Below are 20,594 nucleotides of genomic sequence, written 5' to 3'. Positions count from 1 at the left end.
TGTTTACAGACTCTAACATTCCCCTGGCAAAATGCCAGGTGTTATTTTTGACTTGTTTACAGACTCTAACACCTACCCACTCGGGAGAAAGGATACTGAGTCAATATGAGGTTGTGTCAATTGGTGTGTACTATTATGCATTTCTCTTTGGTTTTAATTTTAATTGACACATAATAATTGTGCATATTTGTGGGGTATAATGTGATGTTTTGATACATGTATACCCTGGGGTGGTATTATCTGCAATACTTACTGCTTTTTATTGACTGGTGACAGCCTGGGACGAAGACAAGAAACAATAGGGCTTCTGAAACTAAGGCAGTGACTTTTTATTAAAAAAAAAAAAAAGCCCCCTCATTCCTAATGCTCTCATGCTTTAGAAGATACCCAGGAACCATGCTGAATGTGACTACAGGAAGAGGAGGCACATGCAAGTAACCATTTGGGTTTTGTCAATGTCCCTTCGATGTCATCTCTGATGTGGTGAACTTATGAGTCAGAACTTTTTAAACAATCCTTTCAAAATTCTTTCATGGGGTGTGCAATCTCATTGACTCCTTGTTACCTATAAGACTCCAGGTAATGCCCTGGTGATCTCTATCATTAGGAGAAGAGAAGTACCACATTCTCACCTGCCAGCCATGGTCACTCTGTGGTATTAATATCTTTTTCTCTCAAATGCAGTTTTTAAATGGATAGATAAGGGAGTATCTCTGATGCAAAGAATGCAAGTTGCAGGAACAGGGGCTCATGATGATATTAAAAACAAGACAACTGTATAATAATTGTACAGCCAGACAAATCCACAGCTGTATGACCAACTCTACCCAAAGAATACTGATTAATGAATTCACTTATTCAATAATTCATCCTTTAATTACTTGTGGATATTTTGGGATGAATTTATATTAGGATTCTTTGGTGTCAAGCTAGAGAACTTACCATGGCTAACTAAACAAAAGAGTTGGAAAATCAGACTTCAGGTAATAAAGGAATCAGGAGAGCTCCAAGAATTTTGTAGCAACTCCTGGGGGTGGGGGGGAAGTCCCTTCAGGGGTGTATCAAGAGAATGATTCTGCTTTGTTTCCTAGCCTATCTCTGCTCAAAGTCAAGTTCCCCAGAAAGAGAATTTCAGTGGTGAAGTTCAGATCAGAAATTGGGCAGGAGTCATTTGTTATGAATATAGAAAATCACTTGGGATGAGGAGGATAATTCAATTCTCCAAATAAATAAATGTGATACTGTTAGCAAAAGAAAAATGAAAAAAGTGTCAGGTAGGAAAAAAAAAACAAAAAGTCTACTTGAAAGCAAATTTTTGGTGACAAACCATAAGGCTCTCTCTTTGACCAGGACCTAACCTATTCAATATTTTAAATTAGTATCTTGGATGAAGATATTGGTGGTAGACCTGGAAAACTAGGGTATGATCCAAAGCTGAAGAGAGAGATAATGATATGATAATGATATAAGTAACCATTTGGGTTTTGTCAATGTCCCTTCGATGTCATCTCTGATGTGGTGAAAATTGGGTTGAGGTGTGAAAGATTTTATACACATATGGAAAGATTTATCACATATGGAAAAGTCTGGGGTTATTACACACTTTTTCAATTCCAGTCAACTATTCCTAATTGTGAAATACTAGGGGCATTCCAATCACAACAGCAAGAGTATAGTGTTATTTATTTATCTCTGTTCTTAGGTTTTTGTAAAGTACAATTAGAAAATTGGAAACTGCCAGCACAAGACATTGTACAACTCTAAGGAACATGATTCATGCCAACCTGTATGAACGGTGCTCCTGGGATTGTGTGATTGTGCCTGAGTGCTGGTTGATGGCAGTCCTGGAAACAGAGGTAACAATTAGAAGAAGAAAAATTATCATCGTCTAGAGATAATTTAATTTCTATTTAGAAAATGCAAGGAGAGAAAAACTATCAAAGTAAGAATTCATTTAGGGGGCAAGATCTAAGACAAGTATAAAAATGAGTAGCATTTTATACCAAAAAGTAATCAATTGGAGCAAATAGTAGGGCAAAAAACCATTTATGTTAGGAACAATTCCCTCCCCAACACACACACATAACACCTAGGAATAATCTAATGAGAAATGTGTAGGATTTATATAGAAAATAATAAACTGTAAGTCATTGAGAGATATAAATATAATATGATCAAGAAGAGTAAGACATACCATATCAGTGAATGGGAAGAATACATTTTATAAGCTAGCAATTCTTTTCAAATTATTAAGGTATGGGTTGAATGCTATTCCAACCAAATATCATAATGAGATTATCTTTTCTTTGGAATTCAAAGAAATCAGTGTGGATAAAACAATAAACCTAGGAAAGGAGGAATAAGTTCAAGTGATTTATTGTACATCATGGTGACTGTCATTAATAACAGTATTTTATACACTTAAATATTGCTAAGAGAGTAGATTTCAAGTGTATATACACATATATTAGAATACACATATACTCACATATTAGAAAAGTGCTTAAGTAGAGTGGGCCCTCTGCATATATAGAAAGAAATATATTTTGAAAATTACGTCAGTATTGTCAATATACAGATATTTTTCTTGTCATTTTTACCTAAAACAATATGATATAGCACCTATCTATGTAGCACTTACATTATATTAGGTTTTATAAGTAATCTAAGGATGATTTGAAATACACAGGAGAAGGTGTGTAGGTTATATGCAGATACTATACCATTTTATGGAAGGGACTTGAGTGTCTGTGAAGTCTGGCACCTGTGTGTGTGGGGTGTCCCGCCAGCCCCTTATGAATACTCACGAGTGACTGTATATATGAGGTAATGTATACATTAAGTAGCTTGAGTTAGCTGTTGCATAAAGTATGCATATATCAAAACATGATTTGGTACAGTTTAAATGTATACAATTTTAATTGTCAATTAAAAATAATAATTAACATGTTACAAAGGTAAGAAGTTTTTAAGGAAGGAGGCTAATAAGAGATTTCACTATGGTGATTTATATAATAAAAAATGACATGAGAGGCAGTGTGATCTAGTTCAGGAATAAGCAAAAGGACAATCCACATATAAATCTTAGTATACACGTAAACTCAACATGAGCATAAATTGAATAGTTAAAAAGTCAGAAAGGAGATGATTAATAATGGGTGTAAAGAAATTGACCACACTTATAGATAATGATATTGTACTATATATTTTTAAATGTTACAAGAAAAAATTTTGAATATTTTTACCATAAAAATTTCTGAATGTTTGAGGAGATACGTTTACCCTCTCCCTTATCTCTTTAAAATTAAGATGCTACTCATAGAACATATAATTAATCACTTTACAATGCACAATGATCCAGTGACAATCAGTACATTCACAGTGTTGTACACAACCGTTTCTAACTAGTTCCAACATATCTTCATCACCCCAGAAGGAAACTTGGTATCCATTAAGCAGCTGTCTCCCACTCCTCCTGTCCTGTCACCCACCAATCTGCTTTCTGTCTGTAGGTGCTATAGTTTAGATGTGGTGCCTCCCAAAAGCTCACGCATGAGACAATGCAAGAAGTTTTGGAAGGGAAATAATTGGGTTATAGCCTTAACCTGATCAGTGAATTAATCCCTGGTGGGATTAACTGAGTGGTAACTGAAGGCAGGTGGGGTGTGGCTGGAGGAAGTGGTTCGTTGGGGGCGGGGCTGTGGGGTATATATTTTGCATCTGGCGTGTGGACTCTCTCTCTCTCTTTCTCTCTCTCTGCCTCCTGATCTTCCCTTGAGCTGTTTCCCTCTGCCGCACTTTTCTGCCATGATGACCTGCCTCACCTCCAGCCCCAAGGAATGGAACCTGCTTTCTGTGGATTGAAACCTCTGAAACTGTAAGCCCCTAAATAAACCTTTTCTCCTCTATTGTTATTCTGGTTGGGTCTTTCAGTTGCAGCAGTGAAAAAGCTAATTAAAACAGTAGGGCTTACCTATTCTGGAATATTTCCTAAAAATGGAATCCTTGAGTATGCAACTTTTATGTTTGGCTTCTTTGACTTAGCATAAAGTCTTCAAGGTTAATGCAGGTTGTAGCATGTGTCAATACTTATTATTATTATTTGCAGCTGAATCACATTCCATTGTATGTATGTACTGCCATTGATTTATGCATTGTCTGTTGGCAGATACTTGGTCTATTTTGAGTAGTGCTATTATGTACATGCATGCACCTATGTTTATTTGAGTCCCTAGGGAAGAACTGCCAGGTTATATGGTAATTACATGTTAAAATTTTTAAGGAAACAACAAGTTGTTTTCCATAGCAGCTGAACCATTTTACATTTCCACCCCCAATGTTCAAGGATTCTTACGTCTCCACATCCTTATGAAGACCATTTTCAATGGTTTATTATGATTCTAGCTATCCTGACAGGTGTACAGTGGTATCTTATTGCGGTTTTGATTTATGTTTTCCAAATGGCTAATGATTTTTATCCCCCTCTCCCTTTTATTTGATAAAGCGTATAGTCTTGCTGTGTTTCCTAGGCTGGTCTGGAACTTCTGGGCTCAAGTGATCCTCCTGCCTCTGCCTCTTGAGCAACTGGTACTACAGGTGCATGCCACCATGCCCAGTTTGAGCATCTTTTTATGTGCTTATTGGCCATTTGTATATTTTGTATGAAGAAATATCTGCACAAATCCTTTGTCTATATTTTAATTGAGTTACTTGTCTTTTTATTGTTGAGTTGTAAGAGTTCTTTATATATTCTGGATACAAGTCCCTTAGATGTATGATTTGTAAATATTATATTACATTGAATAGGTAATATTTTCACTTTCCTAATAATGTTCTTTGATGCAGGGAAGTTTTTAATTTTTTTTGGGGGGGGGGTTCTGGAGATTGAACCCACAGGTGCTTAACCACTGAGCCACATTCCCAGCCCTTTTGTTTTATATTTTATTTTGAGACAAGATCTTGCTGAGTTGCTTAGGGCCTCATTAAGTTGCTGAGACTGGCTTTTGAATTCATGATCCTCCTGCCTCAGCCTCCTGAGCCACTGGGATTACAGGCATGCACCAGCACAAATGACTAAAAGTTTTTAATTTTGATGAAGTCCAGTTTGTCCATTTTTTTTCTCTTGATGCATGTACCTGTCATTTCTAAGGGTCCATTGCCAAATGCAAGGTCATGAAGATTTATCCCTCTGTTTTCTTCTAAGATTTCCAGCTGCCTGACTCAAGCACTCCATGAGACCTTTGCCAACCTTCCTGACACTCTACAGTGGCCCCCTTCCTTCCTTTCCTATTTACTCAGGGTCAGATTTAAAAATATATATTTTTTTGTTAGTTGTTGATGGACCTTTTTTATTTATTTACCTGTGGTGCTGAGTATCAGACCCCGTGCCTCACATGCTAGCCAAGTGCTCTACCACTGAGCCACAACCCATCACAACATTCTGATTCTGCATCCTCTCTGTCTCCTGCCTGAGCCTGAAGACCCAGGAAGCAATGGGCCTCCCCTTCTCTGGATGTTGTCATCCCTTCATCAAGAAAAGGAGACATTCTTTCTTCTAGGAGTTAGAAAATTGTCCCAAATGTTCCTGTTGATGTCTTTCATTGACCAGAACCACTTCCTGAGGTCTGGTCTCAAAGTATTCAATGGCAAGAGTTTGGTTTGCTCAGATGAATCAGGATCTATTCTTAAGCTGAGGGTGACATTTGCTTCCACTTAATCATGTTAGGGAAGGGAAAGACTGGAATAAAAACAGATATGTTAGGTGAAGGAAAAAATAGATTTGAAGTAGACCATCAGTCAAGGTCATTAGATGATTAATTGTAACGTCATCTCATTTTAGGGCTTGGAAATGTGTGTTCCACTCATGATAGCAAAACATTAGAAATAGCCTAATGTAAACTAGGGGGATTGCAATAACTTCCCTAAAGATGCCCTTTCTTCCAGTTTTAAACCCCTATCATCTATTTACCCTCTACCATATGATCAGAGTCATGTTTATGAAACATAAAGAGGAGCTGGGTGCAGTGACACATGCCTGTAACCCCAGAAAATTCAGAGGCTGAAGCAGGAGGATTGCAAGTTTGAGGCCATTTTCAGCAACTTAACAAGATCCTATCTTAAAAAAAAAAAAAAAAAAAAAAGCCTGGGGATGTAGAACTCAGTGGTAGAATGCCCCTGAATTCAATCCCCAGGACCTCAACAACAACAACAAACAAACAAACAAAAAACAAGAGCCCATTTCTCCACTGCTCAAAATCTTCCATTGGCTTTGCATTTACTGGGAGTAATAGTGCTAATGAAAATAGCTGTGCCCACCTGGTCCCATACGTGTGCTCCAGCCTGCTCTCAGACCTTTGCACTCTCTCCCTCTTTTGCTGCACCCTGAAAATATCAAGCTCATTCCCATCTCAGGACTCTTGCACTTGTTCTCTCTACCTGCCTTGTATTCATGCCTGTATTTGCCAGTGTTCTCCAGAGAAATGGGATTTACAGAATATATGTGTTGGTGTATAAAATAATACTATTTATAGCATATAATACACATTTGTATGTATATCTCTATTTGTTAGGGGATTGGTTCACACAATCCCGAAGGCTGAAAAGTTCCACAAGAGGCTGTCTGCAAGCTGGAGAGTTAAAGAAACTGGTAATGTGGTTCAGTCCAAGAAGCCAGAAACCTCAAACAGGAGGCTGACAGTACAGTCCCCGGTCTGAGGTGAAGAGTCCAAGAGCCCCTGGAGAGCTGGTGGTGCAAATCAGAGTCCAAAGGCTGAAGAACCTGCAGGTAAGCAGAGGGAAGAGGTGACCTGCTCCAGAGAGAAGAACCAGGGAAAATTTCCCCCTTTCTTCCATTTTCCTGTCTCATGCAGGCCCCTGGCTGATCTTCCCCACTCGGCTCCCTGACCAACACACCCATCTTCTCTAGAACACCCTCACAGACACACCCAAGGTAATGCTTTGCCAGTTTGGTAGGGATTCCTCCAATCCAGTCAAGTGGACACCCCAAATTAACCAGCACAATACCCAAGCTATTTTACATTGCTTGATCCTTTGTTTCATTACAGTCTCAACTCACTGTTACTCCCTCGAAAGGAACCTCTGTGACCATTTATCTGAACCAGTCCTTTCTCTGGGCTGGGGTGTAGCTGAGTGACAGAGCGCTTGCCTCCCATGTGTGAGGCCCTGGGTTGGATCCCTAGTACCACAAAATAAAGAGAAGTCGGTAAAATCAACCGTTCTCTAACTCTCCTCCTTATTTTTCTTTTTAAAACATTTTTGAGAAATGTATCAGAGAAGTATATAGATATATATTTATAGTTAAAACCACAATATTGAGTATCAATATGCTATCACCCAGAATAATGAGTAGAGAATTGCCTGTGAGTATTTCTCTGTCCTTTCCAGAGTTCCCCATATCCTGACTTATGGGTTAATCATTCCTTCAATGTCTAATGTTTTAATACCTGTGTGAGCATCACCAACTATATTGATTTAGTTTTGAAAAGCTGGGTAGAAGCACAAAGCTAGTTATATGTGGAAAGGGCGACATTCTCACTTTGACATGGAGGCTCCAAGGAGAAAAAAGGGGGTGAGCGTCTCTGTAAGTTGAGAGCCCAGGACTTCCTGCAGGGCACCTGGCAGGCTATGGCATGCACCAGTTACTGGGTATCCTGCAGGAAAGGGGCAGAAGGATCAGCCTGCTCTGTATTTCTAAATTGATCATAGCCTACTGCCTGTCATCTCACAAGGGTAGATCAAAGCAAGTATCACACATGAGGGGATGATATCCTCAGCCAATGCTCTGGGTTTGATCCCTACTTCTGAAAAAGAAAAGACAAAAAAAAAATTCATATAATTTTATGGCCATAATAAAATAAATCAACAATATTTTTAAAAATTGACCCTATGACTACTGGTTGGGATGTCTGGACTTGCAAGATTCAATACTATTGCTATGTTGACTCCCAGAGTCAGGGTAGATGCTACAAGTTGAGAACACAATTCCCAGCAAGACTGTTCTCACATCAGACCCAAGCTGTAAGTTTGGGGAGCCCCAGGTCACCAATATTTCTGACCAACTGGCCAAAAATTCGAGGGTTCATGATCTTCTTAGGTGTGATAACTCGTTAGAATGACTCATGGAACTCAGGAAGACACTATACTTAAGACTGATTTTAAGTTAAAGGGAACAAATCAGGACCAGTCGGATGAAGAGGCACATAGGGTGAGGTATGGGAGGGTCCTGAACGCAGAGCTTCTATGCCCTATCCCCATGTTACTATCCTGGCATGTGACGCCATCTAGGAAGTTCACCTGTGCCTCAGCATACAGAGATTTTATGGTGTTTAGTTTCCACTGGGTTTTGATTATGCATAACTGAACACATGATTAAATTTAATCACAGCCTCCATCCCCACTTCAGGAGTTAGACTGGCTCAAAGCCCCAGCCCCCCATCACATGTTGGTCTTCTGACCTGACCAGTTCCACCCAGAGTCATCTTCTTAGCTAAATTCAGGTGTGATTGAGAGGCCCACCACGAATAATTAAAGCTTCTGTCACTCCAGACATTCTGTAGATTTAGAATTTGTCTCTCAGGAACCAGGAACAGAGGCCAGACAAATTCCTGAGTATACAACAGGACCACATGATATAAAAAAAAATTCTTAGGGTTTTACACCCTCAACAAGAATCTGTAGTGTTTCATAGCAGCCCCAAAACAATAAAAATCACAAACAGAAAACTAGTGTTGGCTTGAAACATTGGAACTGCAGTGTATTAGTTAGCTAAGGCTGCCATAACAAAGGATAACGGAGTAGGTGGTTTAAACAACAGAAACTTATTTTCTTACAATTCTGGAGACTTAAATCTGAGATCAAGCAAAGTTGGTGTCTTTGGAGACCTCTTTCCTTGGCTTTTATGGCTGTTTTCTTCCTCTGTATTCACATGGGTTTCTCTCTATGCTTGTGTGTCTAAATTTCCTCTTTTTATAATGACACATGTTATCAGATTAGGACCACCCTAATGACCCTTATCTGCAGTTGCTTTCTGCAATTTTAGTTACCTGCAGTCAACCATGGCCCCAAAATATTAAATGTAAAATTCCAGAAATAACCAATCCATAAGCTTTAAATTGCATGCCATTCTGAGTAACATGAAGAAATCTTGTACCAGGATGTGAATCATCCCTCTGTTTAGTGTGTCACACTGTACACATTAACCCCCTGTTAGTCACTTAGTAGCTACCTTGGTTGTGAGATCAATTGTCACAGTATTCCAGTGTTTGTGTTCAAGTAACTCTTATTTTGCTTAATAATGGTGCCAAAGCACAAGAGTAGTGGTGCCAAAGAGGTGCCAATCATAAAACATGGCATGACAGACTAACTCTGCTATCATGTGTCAACACTACATGGTATATGGGAGAAAACAGTAGGTATAGGCTTTGGTGTTATTTGAAGTTTCAGGAATCCAGCTGGGGTCTTGGAACATACTCCCTAAGAATAGGGGAGCCTATTATAATTTTAGCTTAATTACCTCTTTAAAGACCCCCATCTCCAAATACAGTTGTATGCTAAGGCACTGGAGGGTTAAGACTTTACCCCTTGGATATGGGAGGAGGGTGCAATTTGGCCCATAACCTTGGCCTCCAAGCTCCCTCAAAATTCATTTCCTTATCTGTAATCCCAGCAGCTCAGGAGGAAGAGGCAGGAGGATCACAAATTCAAAGCCAGCCTTGTCAAAATTGAGACACTAAGCAACTCGTGAGACCCTGTCTCTAAATAAAATACAAAATAGGACTGGGGATGTAGCTCAGTGGTCAAGTGCCCCTGAGTTCAATCTCTGATACCCGCCCCCCTCCCCCCCCAAAAAAATCCTGTCCTTCTCACATGTGATATATAACCATCTCATCCCAACAACTCCCGAAGTCGATCATTGCAACATTAAATACAAAATCTCATCTCATTTTCATCTACATCAAGCATGGGTGAGACCTGAACTATGATTCATCCTGAGGCAAAGTTCATCCCCAGCTGTGAACCTGTGTAACCAGACATGTCCTCCACTTCCACAATATAATGTGAGACAGACCTAGGATAGACATCCCCATCCTAAAAGGGAGAGGTCATAAAGGGATCATAAAGAGATCTAAAGGGGTGAGAAAATAAAGGGGTCACAAGTCCCAAATAGATCCCAAACCCAGCAGGACAAATCCCATTAGACTTTAAGGCTTGAGAATAATTCCCTTTGGTTTTATGCTGTGTCCTGCAGGCCCACTAGGGTAACCCTGCCTTCTGGGCCCACCACAGTGGTAGTCCCATTCTTTTGACCCAAACCCCTTTGTAACTGAGGAGAGGAAAACCCTATCCCTGAACTTCTTGAGTTAATAATTAATATAGAATGGTACAAATCCAAAAACCCCTTGTGCATTTTAGGTGAGAGGTGAGAAGGGACGAAATTGCCTCTTTAAACACAAAGTTCAGAGAAGGCACTGAACTGATAGCCAAAGGTTCTCTAAGTGATTAAAAAAAAAAAAAAACTCAGAAAATCAGAAACTAAACTAGAAATTTTATTGCAGGAAAATTGTGGTCTGGAAAAATCTTCTAGAGATGTTAACTGTTTGCATCTTAACTTCATAGGTTTTGTCCTAACAGGGAGTGAAGGAGGCACGGTCCCTAGCTGAGCAGAGTGAGAAACACAGATGGAGGCACATCAAATGATGACTGTTGTCACACCCCTCGTCCCAGTCTTGGTGAACATACCCTGGAGAATCAAGGAGGGGCTCAGTATGTGGGCAAGATTTCTTCAACAGTGAGGACAGAGTTTGAAGTACCCTTTCTCGTACTGCCTTCATTTAAATATTTCCCCAGGGAGGTGTTTTTATTCTATTTTAAAAGAGAACCTCAGGAAAATATCTTGTATCTTATAGCAACAACCCCTACTTGGCACTTATTTGTAAGTACTTAATTTAATGTGTTCTCTCATGTTCTCAGCTACATCCACAGATTCTTAGGATTTGGTGACTGGAAGGAGCTTAGGGAAAGTTTCCTGTGGCATCCTATCGTGCTCTTGACTTGCTGTGTGATTTTGGAAAGTTACTTCATCTTTGAGTCTCAGTTTCCTCATTTATAAAATGAGGATGGCAATCACTCTTTTGATGATTGTGTGACATTATTGTGCTGCAATAGTAGCTGGTGACAATTTAGAAATGAGTTTTTTTGGCATAGAGGTATTTCTGTATGAGTTTCAAGAATTCTGTCTCTGGATTTTTGAGATTTCGATGTTTCTACACCCATTGGGCTTTCTGTGTTCTTCTCAGCTTAACACAGTACCTCAGAGAGTTCACTGAATTCTGTTGCTCGGAGCACAGCATTTTTCTATAGGTTCAGACTCCTCAACCACATCTAAAGGGACCTGTCTGATATCTTCTATTCTGGCCCATTGTGTTGATAGAATTTTTGTTATTATTATTTGCACTGCTGGGGATGGAACCCAGCATCTTGCCCATGCTAAGCAAGCTGTGTACCACTGAGCTACACCCCCAGCCCTGAATTTCTTCTTTAATCTGCAGAATTGGGGTTTCTGGTAAGTGAAATCAACTATTTGATTTGTACATCTTTCTGCAATGAAGTAGATAGATGACATTATTATTCTTTGTAATTGGACAGAATGGGGAATCCTTGAAGCTAAAAATGAGACTGTGGGGTTGGGGTGGGCAGGTTAAGCTTGCCTCACAGCTGAAGGGCAATTTTGACTCTATCAACAATTTTTCCTCTTTCCTTGCCTCCTCACACCCACCCTGCCCACATACTTTAAGTGAGCACTGTTTGCTACTATTTGGGGGGGGGGCATAAAAATAGAAGTCTAGGCTTAAAATGCTGACATTACTTCATATTTCTGAAAGAAAAGCAAAGCTTACTTCAAATCCACAAGTGCATACTGACTAAAAAAGAATGACAATTCACTACCAGGGGATTCTGAGCAAGAACAGATACCCCAGGGTACAGCAACAGGACAACCCCAACTATAGCTTTGCAAGGCTCCTGCTCAAGATGGGCCAAACTATCTCTTTGGGAAGCAAGTCAGATCGAAAACAAAAGCTTCCTTCAACTTTTTGCATTTATTTCATCCTTGAATAAAATTAAAGCAGGGGCTGGGGATGTCGCTCGGTGGTAAAGCATTTGCCTAGCATGTATGAGGTCTTGGGTTGAATCCCCAGCACCTCAAAACTAAAAACAAAAACCCCCAAACCAAAAACATCCCAACTTTTCTCCAAAAAGACATAAACAAAAATGTTTAACTACAAGTCAGACTTCAAACAGTGCTAGGATGTCCTTTGCCTATACATGGGGTAGTTCAAGGAACCTGAAAAGTACTCAAGGGAAGATTTTTGTATGGGAACTTTAACTTCCCATTCCATTTGACTTTTGGTCTTTAAAATACAGGTCAAATCAATGAATTTAATGAAGGCCGGTTGACACAATGGCTTTGCCTTGCATTTTGACCCACATAAAGGGGAGGCAGTCCAGGTCACGAGGCTTTAGCAGAACTTTAAGTGGTTAGTACACAAATGTGACAGAACGTTTAGAATCCCAGAGACTTGCGAGACCTATTGACAAGCAGTTAAAAGTATTTGAAATAGCTGCATGAATGAACTTTGATAAGGTAGCACTATTGTCTTCCATTGTCTCTTTCTCTTCATACGAAAACTCCCCCAAAAGAACAAGAGTCAATGAATGTGAAATGTAGTGTCAGTTTTACTGGGCTCTGGATGCCTTTCAGCACTGTGACTTTTTTGTGGTGAGTTCATGCTATTTAAAAGTATTCTTCCCTCTGAGCCTCAACTCTTGCAAATGGCGACTTTTCAGTCCACTACCCACCCAAGTCTTTTCCAACTGCCTTCACGCCATGAATAGCTCTTTAAGTTAAAAGAAGTGAAGATTAATTTCAGGATTTTTGCTTGCTCCTGACACTTGGATTTTTCGAGAGGGATGCCTGAGTGCTCACCCGTTGGCTTTGTGGAGGGGGTGGCAGGGTGGAGCAGAGGGGGAGTGAGCTATGGTTTCCTTCATGCCAAGGGCACAGGCGGTCAGCTCCATTCCAAAAAATAGCCAAATCACATTTCCATCTGGGAGAAGTGAGCCGACCCAAATCTAACTGTCAAATTTTAAACAAGTATGTGGGGATCAAATGGGGGTGACTGGAGAGAGATCATTTCAACTCAGAACAATCCTTTAGAAATTAGTATGAACCAGTCTCTTCATTCCAGGAAAACTTGCCTCCAAGGATCCTCTATACCTGTCTTTACAAATACATATTTTACTCAGTAATGTTCATTATTTTTAAACTGCACCTGAAATATCAGTTCCCAGGGGGCTCCACCATTGTTGGAAACACCCTTGGCCAGTCTGTACGTTGTGTGGACACAGTAGTGAGATGCAAAAATCTGCAAAGACCCGTCTAAAGAGCCATGTGTTGGTTTCACAGGGTTTCATAGTTCTGAGATTTGCTAAAAATGCTTTGGGGGGTTTTCTCAGTAAATCTCTATAGATAGATTTTATTGTATTTTACCCTTTTGTCTGTTTTTTTGTGTGTGTGTGTTTGAAATTTCTCCCTTATTCATTGACCAGTAACTTCCTGTCACCCATCTTTGACTTTTCTCCTTACATCTGCATTTAAGCTGTCATTTACTTCTGCTGTTCCCTCCTCTCAATATCTGACAGCCAAAGCCTTCATGTGCTTTTATCCCTTTGTGTTTGCATTATGACATAACCTGGGCAAAGTGGCCCAGCTCCCCAATTCTTGTATGTAAAATTTGCAACATTTTTTGAGACGGGTCAGTGCCCATTTTTGGGATCCTTTTCTTTATCTGAGTACCGTGTTAAAACTTTTTGCAGATGTGGCCTATTCAGGAGCAGGCTGGGGCTGCATGCAGAGATGGGGAAAAGAAGAAAAGGCCTTCCTATTTTGTGATTGCCATAGTAACTCAAACATTGCCAGTGTGTTTGCTGGTCCGGTTGTCGCAGCCTGGGAGCTTGATTTCCTGTGCAATCAAGCCCTCTACTGGAGACCATGGCTCCTGTGACACAGGGCTACACAGAGGACAGTGTGCTTGTTAGGCCTGAAATTAAGCATTTCACTTTAAAATAATACCCATTTGTATCCATTTTGTTCAACATAACAACAGCTGCTGTCCCTGGAATGACAGACTTGCCTTTTTAACCAAAGCTTCATATGACATTTATGAATGAGGCCGGCTCCATTCATTTGCGGTTTGAATTCACAGTAGTTATTTTTGCCGTTTTTTTTCCCTTCCCCAGCATATGGGTGAAATTCAACATTATTCAAGTAATTATATACACAGTTCATGAGGAGGAAAAAGCCTGCTTTGTTTGTATCATCTCTTTTAAACTAGTTAGGGGCTTTGGTTCTTCTTCCTTTTTTTCCCTTCTTTTTTTAACAAGGCAAAATATAGAAGATGAATTGATGGAAACATTAAAAATGCTGTTTGCCTCAAAATGGTGAGAGATGAAGAAAGAAGAGGCAATGTTGTCACTGGGTTTCGTTTATTCGTTTTTGGATAAACAACTAAAAACATCCATCCACGTTGCTCAATTGGAAAAGGGCAGAGAAATCCTGGGCAGAAACCTCTTGCTAAAGTCATTAAAAACCTCCAGCTCTGCATTCTTGTTTTGCCTGCCAAGAGCTCAGGGCCCAGAAAAATGAACAAAATTGCAGGGCATTGTCCAGGTAAGGACATCTGATGTGGTGCACAGAACAAATAGCAGTTCTTTCAGGATACTCTGCAGTTTTACAATGTTGCTAGTATGAGGAAAAATAATTGACATTTAGTCACCGAATTAGCCAATAAATGCAGTGGGATGGTGATGAATGAATAACAGCTCCATTGATGGCTGTCTTCCTCCTCCACTGGCTCCTCCTCCTCCTCCTCCTCCATCAGCACCACCACCGCTATCACCAGATCCACTGAACTCGGGCAGTTATCACTCCTCGACACACTTTTCATATCATAGCATCAGAAGTTTTCTATCCTAGCTGGAGAATTGAAGAAGCAATAAGAACTCATCCTCCTCGCACCTAATTCTCAATTCATAAATTCACTTCAGCTCACAAGAGTCTGACTCTATAGATTCAATGTCTCTTAAACGTACTCCCCGAATCTGAAAATAAAAAGATTTTGAAAGAATGGTTTTCATAACCCAGAAGTCTCCATTTTTCTCAACATTACATTTCTAAGAAAAAAACACACTTAGAAAATGAAAGCATTTGTCTTAGGTCATGAAATTTGGACACGTTTTTCTGACCTCCCGATTTGTTGAAACTGAGATTGAAAAGCAGCAGAAATTAGTAAGACCAATTTCTATGAAAACTATCTTTTGGGGAATCCGTGGCATTTGTTTTTAAACTCTTTTGAAGTTATCTGTTTGTAGAATATAATTATAACATAAGCTATGGATTTATGAAGGAAAACTTGTCTTTTAACATTTATTTTTTACAGTGCGAGGGATCCAACCCAGGGCCTTGCCCATGCCAGGCAAGCTCACTACCATGAGTTACGTTCCAGACCTAACACTTCTATTCTTTTTTGTTTGTTTGTTGATACTGGGGATTGAACCCAGAGGCACTTTACCACTGAACTACATCTCTAGCCCTTTTTCTTTTCTATTTTGAGTCAGGATCTCACTAAGCTCTTAAGGCCTAGATAGATTGCTCAGGCCTTTAACTTGAGATCCTCCTGCCTCAAGGTGTGTGCCACCACACCTAGCTCCTAACACTTTTATTTTGAAACATAATGGCTTTGATTTTTGTAAAAACAAAAAAAAAATTGCTTAGATATGTTATATAGCTAAATAGCAATAAGTAATCAAGATTCATCTCATCAGAAGATGTGTGTATTTGTATATATACACAATGTATCTAGTCTATGGTAAGCAAAAGACAGTCTGAATTAGAAAATGTTCTATATCTAAAGTGCTCAGAGATGAGTCTGGCCCAAGATAAGCACCATCAAGTACTAGTTATCTTTATTACCTAATAATTTTATTCCTTCATTTATTAAAAATGCACACTAGATCAAGATAGAATGGGTGGTTCTTATCAAAATTGAATTCTCCAGCAATTTACCTACTTAAGAACCCGTTGGATTTTAACATTAACTTGTAACTATGCACACCTCCATAACTCTTTCTTCCTTCACTCATTCATTTTGCCACTTCAGAAACTTTATAGACTGTTGAGTGTAGCTTAGTGCTAGGTACTGAGGCCCAAAGGGAAAACTGTGCAGTGGGGCTGGGCATGTAACTCGGTGTGAGAACACTCACCAAGCATGCAAGAGGCCCTGGTTTTCTCTCCAGCGCCACAAAATAAACAAAAATGCAGAATGTTAAGAAACAAAAAAGCAAAATCCAAACGAACAACACCACCAACAAAAACCCATTCTAGAGATTTATTGAGCAAACACTGCCAAGGGGAGAGGGTGGAATGAAGGCCCTGGGCCATCAATAGGGCAGCTGCATGGGGGAAGTGTGCTCCAGGCAGGAGTGCCCAGCTATAGACGAAGGAAGAACCTCACTCAGCTAAAACTGGAGGGTGATTCGCAGTTTGGGATTTGGATGGTTGGAGAGGACAGGAATGAAAGAAATGTACAAAAGCCTGGTGTAAGGGAGGAAGCAAGTCTTTATGGGACAAGTAATTCAGGATAGTTGGAATATTCCTCAGTTCTTCTCCCTAAATTTTCTGTGCAAATGTATCATTTTGATTTAACTTAAGCAGCAGAGATTTTATTGTTCTATTATAAATAAGTTCCTTTGTGAGTAGAATTCAATGTTCATAGACGCCTCAAACGACTCCCAAACTACCTTGATATGCTTCATAAGGCAGAAATTGCATTCCAAAACGAAGTTGAACCCTTCTCTGGCCTTTCGGTCACCTGCTTTTCTGCATGTGTTGAAGTGATTGAGGATTATCTGCGGTGGCTATGAGCCCTCCGGTCTTCAGGATACATGTGTCCTGGGATGTGTGGGGGGGTCTTCCTCATGGGGCCTTGGGAGGGCAACATTTCTGAGGCTGTGGGGAAGTTTCAGGACAGCAATGGGTCATTGTGTAATCTCTGTGTCCCTTGTTAGAATGTAAGCTCTGAGAGAGAAGGTCGTCTTTGCTGTTATCTAATTGTGTCTCCGAGGCAAAGCAAGTGCCAAGAAGACATTAGTCACCCCACACACAGTTGCTGAGTCAATGGCTAAATTTATCCAGCAACAACCACCATTTCAGACTCTCTGGGATCTTTCCAGCAGCCTTCTGGTCTCCTCTCATCTCACTGAGGCTCATCCCTGGACATCACAGATGCTTAGCCAGGTATTTCTTGTGCCACCCATGGTGCCTGCTATAAATAAATGGCATCGTCCACCATCTCTCCTTTTCCTATTAGAATCAGAAAAAAAAATATGTGGTTTCTCTCCTTTAAATATTTTCTCTCTTCTCTGTTCCCAACTGTCCTCAATTGTGAAATGCCAGTGGCTGTGACATCTAAGATCAGAGAGGTACTGGGGTACTTTTTTTTAGAGGTACTGGGGATTGAATCCAGGAGTTCTCTACCTGAGCTGTATCTCCAACCCTTCTTTTATGTTCCATTTTGAGACAGGGGCTAGCTTATTTACCCAGGCTAGCCTTGAACCTGCAATCTTCCTACCTCAGCTTCTGAGTCAGGATAAGAGAACTCTATGACTTTTCTTTTTCTTTATTCCAATTCTGGAGGTTGAAACCCATGCTAGGGCCTCACACATGCTAGACAAGGGCTCTACCACTGAACGATGTTCCTAGCCTTTTTATTTTTCATTTTGAGATAGGGTCAAACTAAGTTGCCCAAGCTGGTCTCAAACTTGTAATCTTCCTGCCTCAGCCTCCCCAGTAGATGAGATTACAGATGTGCATCCCAGCTGGCCTAGACTCTGTGATTTTTTGACAGGTCTAGCTCATCTGCATTACCTTGGGAACAGTGATTCTTGACCCCCTAAGCATAATAAAATCACCTGGAGTTTCACCAGTCTCTGAGACCCAGCTGCAACCCGGCAATCAATAGAATCTCAGGAGACTGGACACGGGCTGTATTTTTTTAAAGTTCTGCAGATGATTCCAACATATAGCAAATGTTGAGAACTTTTCTAGAAGGTTGTCATAACCTCTTCTGATCTGATGGGGGGCTGAGAGGGGGAAAATGATTCAAATTCATTTTCTCATTCACAAACCATTCTTAGATGTCTTTGGGTTCCTGCTATGACCTTGACCCACAGAACACAGCTCTTACACAGCTAGTGGAAACTGGATGATAAGGGGAGAGGCCCACAAATCCTTGCATAAAAACTTGTTTGGCTAGTCGAAGTGGCTCACATCTGTAATCCCAGCAACTAGGGAGGCTAAGGCAAGAGAATCACAAGTTCGAGGCTAGCCTCAACAACTTAGCAAGGAAAAAAATGGGGGGAGGGTGCTGGGTAGGTAGTTCAATGGTAAAGTGCCCCTGGATGCTCTTGCCTAGGGTGGTTGAAGCCCCAGTACCACACAAATATACACCCCACACAAAACGTTGCTTGATTGCATAAACATTCAGGCAACTGAAAATTGAGGCTTTATTTTTGCCTATCCATTTATCAGAAATGTAGAAGACTGATAGCATATGGTAATGGTGTAGAAATGAGTATTCTCTACAGTACTAGACTATAAATTACTGTAATCCTTTTTGCAAAGGAAACCATCAATATTTACTAAGAATTTATTAAAGTTTAGAATGTGCCAGGTATGTAATGCATGCCTGTAATCCCAGTGACTCAGGAGGCTGAGGCAGGAGGATCACAAGTTTGAGGCCAGCCTCACCGACTTAGTGAGACTCTGTCTCAAGATTGAAAAAAAAAAATGCTTAGAATGGGTATTGACTTCTGAAACAGAAATCCCAGCTCTAGAAATTCATCGGTCAGAAATTAAAGTACCAAGTGCTTCATGGCTTGTCATAGCAAAAAGAGAAACAATCTGATGCATGTCAGTGACCAGTGGAATAAATCATTCATGCTAGGCAGTATTTTGTCCCTACAAAAAATAATGAAGGAAATACATGAATGGACTATGAGGGGCATCTATGTTATTCATTGTTTAAGGGAAAAACTGAAATAACAGATTATTTATAGGTACAGTAGGATTCCATCTCATCTAAGAATAACAAACAACTCTGTCTACAGATAAATATGTTTGTATAGTAAAATATGAAAAAATATGCTCTGAATTAACAGTTGTTAAAGGGGGCTAGATGAAACTGTTTTACTGTAGCACTTCTATACATTTCTTTGAATTGTGACAAAAAGTACTATCACTTTTGGAATTCAAATCCCAGAGATAAAATAAAAAGACACTGAGAGACATAAAGAAGATCCAAGTAAATGGATAAATTACACCACGAAAATAATTATTCCTAAGAATGTACGACTGCTTAGCCCCCAGAGCTAAGCACCATCTGGGGAGAGATATAGGGTAGAAAGAGAATATACAGCTTTCAAGTTTTAGAATTTTATGTGGTCTGTAGTCACCTCCTGTGGAAAACAGAGATAATAAGATCTACAACTCCAACGAGGCATTGTAAGGATAAAGAGAGATAATGGAAGCCTGTAATCCCAGCAGCTGGGGAGGCTGAGGCAGGAGGATCCACATTTGAGACCAGCCTGGGTGACTTGTGGAGACTGAGTGGTAAAATAAAAATTAAAAAGAATTGGGGCCTGGCTCAGTGGTGCATGCCTGTAATCCCAGCAGCCCAGGAGGCTGAGACAGGAGGATCACAAGTCCAAAGCCAGCCTCAGCAATTTAGCCAGGTCCTAAGCAACTTAGCAAGGACCTGTCTCAAAATAAAAAACAAAAAACAAACAAACAAACAAACAAAAAAACAGGCTGAGGATGAGGTTAAGTGGTTAAACACCTCTGGATACAAAAAAAAAACTGAGGATGTAGCTCAATGGTAAAGCAATCCTGGGTGCAGTCCTCAGTATCTATTTGGGGGCGGGGGGAGAATGTGTGTAAAGTAGAGATTTCCAGGAATCAGAAATCACTTCATAAATGCAAACTGTGGTGGTGCTGATGACGAATACCATAACAATGAAAATGATCATGTTTTTCATATTCAAGTCAATTATAGAATTGTAGGTAAAGTAGGATTCCATTTTTACCTAAGACTAAAATACCACCCTGTCTATGGATAGATGTTTGTATAGTGAATATGGGAAAGTATTGGCAATAATGGTCAAAAGTGGGTGAGAATTAAGGCTGGGGATATAGCTCAGTTGGTAGAGTGCTTGCCTCACATGCACAAGGCCCTGGGTTCAATCCCCAGCACCACCAAAAAATAGTGGGTAGGAGTTAGGGATTCTAAGAGGTCTGTGACCTGAAGCCTATCATTTTCCGCAATGGCCACCAATTGGACCTTTTCTCCTGATCTGAGTTAACTTTGAGAAGCACGTGGTTATACTTGGTAAAGCTTGAAGCCACTTCTTTGGCATAAGAGCTGGAGGTTCATCCCCTCCCTGCCGATAGGGACCTCAGCCTC

The 20,594-nt window shown here is 40.2% G+C and overlaps 1 non-coding gene across 1 annotated transcript; it reads left to right on the top strand.

The window, feature by feature from the left end:
* Positions 1 to 20,316: 20,316 nt before the first annotated feature.
* On the top strand, positions 20,317 to 20,389 carry Trnav-cac (transfer RNA valine (anticodon CAC)). The gene has a single exon. It is a non-coding gene; the product is annotated as a tRNA-Val (tRNA).
* Positions 20,390 to 20,594: the final 205 nt, after the last annotated feature.

The sequence above is a fragment of the Marmota monax genome, unplaced genomic scaffold (assembly GCF_021218885.2).
Source record: "Marmota monax isolate L192 unplaced genomic scaffold, Marmota_monax_Labrador192_F-V1.1 WCK01_AAM20220418_F8-fsc00011, whole genome shotgun sequence".
Taxonomy (NCBI): domain Eukaryota; kingdom Metazoa; phylum Chordata; class Mammalia; order Rodentia; family Sciuridae; genus Marmota; species Marmota monax.
The sequence above is the reverse complement of the archived record's forward strand: the minus strand, read 5'-3'. Positions and strand labels throughout refer to the sequence as shown.